The sequence below is a fragment of the Carlito syrichta genome, unplaced genomic scaffold, assembly GCF_000164805.1.
Source record: "Carlito syrichta isolate Samal-C Ts95f unplaced genomic scaffold, Tarsius_syrichta-2.0.1 Scaffold305835, whole genome shotgun sequence".
Lineage (NCBI taxonomy): Eukaryota > Metazoa > Chordata > Mammalia > Primates > Tarsiidae > Carlito > Carlito syrichta.
In genome coordinates this window covers 9,849-12,929 of record NW_007249931.1, presented here as the reverse complement: position 1 = coordinate 12,929, position 3,081 = coordinate 9,849, and positions in this window count along the sequence as shown.

The window sequence follows — 3,081 nt, the reverse complement described above, 5'->3', positions numbered from 1 at the left end:
AGGCTGAGGCAGAAGGATTGCCTGAGCCCAGCAGGTCGAGGCTGTGGTGGCCATGAGTGTTCCACTGCACTCCAGCCGGGGCAACAGAGTGAGACTCCAACTCAAAAAAAAAAAAAAAATTAAGAGAGAGGCCCATATGGGAATGAAGCCTAAAACCATGTCTCACCTACGGCCACAGCAATTTCTACCACCTGCACCTACCCATGGCACACTGGACAAGCGGGCAAGGAAAGAGGGTGGGAGCCGGGAGGGCCACAGGCAGGGGAAGGGCCTGTCCTCCCTAGGACGTATCAAGCAATCCCAGCAGACTGTATTTGTGGGTGCTAACATTAGACAGCATCAACTATGTATGATGAGGGTCTGCTTCTCTAAATTACATGCTAGGTCTCCAAGTAAAATGTGAATTTACTTAATGTTTTATTTAAAAATTGTGTGGCTGGACATGGTGGCTCGAGCCTATAACCCCAGCGCTTTGGAAGTCAAGGCGAGAGGATTACCTGAGCCTGCAGGTTAGAGATCAGCTTGGGCAACATGGTGAGACCCTGTCTCTACAATAAATCACAAAAAAAACTAGCTGGGCATGGTGGCATGCGTCTATAGTTTCAGTTACTTGTAAGTCTAAGGCAGAAGGATTGCCTAAGCCCCAGCAGGTCAAGGCTGAGGTGGTCGTGAGCAAGCCACTGCACTCCAACCTGGGCGACAAGAGTGAGACTCCAACTCAAAAAAGAGATGGGAGCAAAGACTGTCTTCTTTCACCTTAAATCCTCCCCCGGGCTGATTCCAGTCCCAACTTGGAGCACTTTGAAACCAAACAGCCCGATTCGCCCATTGATCTTATATTATTTTTTTTTGACACAATTAACTGAAAGGACAGCCCTCAAAAGCATGCCTGGACAAGAAACGACCAAAAGCCAGGCTCAGGCCAGGTAAGCAGAGGCAGGCTTATGAGCCTGCCACCTTTGCTCCCACCGGCACAGGCATCCCTGCACTCCTGAGACCAAGAGTGAAGGTCACCCAAGCCCTCACGGATGGAGACAGCAAATCCAGTGCAGTCTAATAACCAAGAAGGGAGTCGTGATTGGATTAGTGCGTGGCAGCCTCAAAGCTGTGAAACAAATGCTCCCCCTCAAGATAAACAACCTGTGAAAAAACAAAATGTTCTCACGTGATGGGAAGGTGGTAAAAAAGGAACTCAGAACTGTGGAGGTTTCTGTAAACACAAATTAAGAAGCTAGTGCACCCCATGCACGTGCTGCCCTCCTCCTGAGGCAGCTTCCCACAAGAGCATCTCAGCCTGTGCACCCCATAGGGAATGTACTGGCCAGAACATCTACTCCTGCTCTCCATTTATTTCTGCACCTGCAATTAGGCTAAATGCAGTTTAGGGCCCTGATGTACACACCACAGTCGAAGACTGTCACCCAGCTGTAGGCTCCATAAGCCAGAGGCCCCAACGCAGCGAGCGTCCCTCTTGTCCCCGCAGAGGCCACAGAGCACATATTCAGGACAGAAACAGCACAGGACTGCTCCCATCAGTTAGTAAGCTTAGCACAGGCTGAATACGTCAGATGATTCCTCTATGAAATATTAAGTATTTCCTGCTAACTCAAACCATGAGCTTTTTTTTTAAATCGTCACTTTAAGATTGATCTTTTTCAATCAAATATTAATTATGGGCCAGGCTCGGTGGCTCAGTCTGTAATCCCAGCGTTTTGGGAGGCCGAGGTGAGTAGATTGCCTGAGCCTGCGGGTTCGAGACCCACCTGGGCAACTTGGCGAGACCTCACCTCTACAATAAATCAAAAATTAGCCAGGTGTGGTAGCGCGCCTGTAGTTCCCACTACTTGGAAGGCTGAGGCGGAAGGCTCGCCAGAACCCAACAGGTTGAGGCGGCAGTGACCAGGAGCAGCCACTGCACTCCAGTCTGAGTGATAGAGTGAGACTCCAACTGAAAAAACAAAAAATTAATTATGTACCTACTGACATCTACATAAACTACAGGAGACACAAAAGTTCACAACAAGCCTAACAACATATCTGGGCTAACAGGATCTCTGTTTTGCCATCTGTGTTGCCTCTACCAGCAGGCCTCAAGCCCCATAATCACTAACACCCCAATCTGGGCCCAAAACTACCGCCTCAGCTACACTTTCTCCTGTCTTGATTAAAAACTCCCTGAGGGCAAAAACCAGACTGTCTTGGACATGAGTGGTTCCAGGACTGCACACATCTGACATCCACAGGACAGAGGACAGAGTGGGGCACAGAGGAGGCACAAAGTCAGTAGCAGCCAGGCTCTGTGACACTGCCTGGTCCTGCTTTCTTCTCCATCTCCTCTGCCCCGTCTTTTTTTTTTAAGTTGTTGTCTCACTCTGTCGCCCAGGCTGGAGTGCAATAGCACACTCACAGTCACCCCAGTGTCAATCTGCTGAGTTCTGGTGATCCTTCAGCCTCAGCCTTCCAAGTAGCCAGAACTAAGGTGCACACTATCATGCCCAGCTAATTTGTTATTTATTGTAGAGATGAGGTCTTGCCAAGTTGCCCAGGCTGGTCTCAAACCCCCAGGCTCAGGCAATCTACTTGCCTCTGCCTCCCAAAGTGCTAGGATTACAGGCTGAGCTATTGAGCCCAGCCTATCTTTTTTTTTTTTTTTTTTTTGAGTCAGAACCTCACTCTGTTGTTTGTGCAGGAGTGCAGTGGTGGCATCACAGCCACCACAGCTTCTTGGGCTCAGGCAACCCGTCCTTCCACTAAAGTGCCCTAACTTGTGTCCCGCACTCCCTCCACCGAGTCAATTCACCTTCTTTTAAGTTCAAGTTTTTTATAAATACCTGTTGACAAGTACCACCACGTCTTCACAGCTTGCCCACACAGCCCACTTCAAAAAGGCTTTGTCACTCCCACCCAATACAACCAGACTTCAGTCCTTGCTGTGCATTTCCTCCGCTACAGCTTCTTTCCTGGGCCTTCATGTTTAACCAGGCCCAGCTGGCATTCTCACATTATATCCCACCTTCCCAGCCTCTAGTCAGAGCCTTCCCACCATGTAAGATGGCCTTACCCTGATTTCTGCACAGCAAC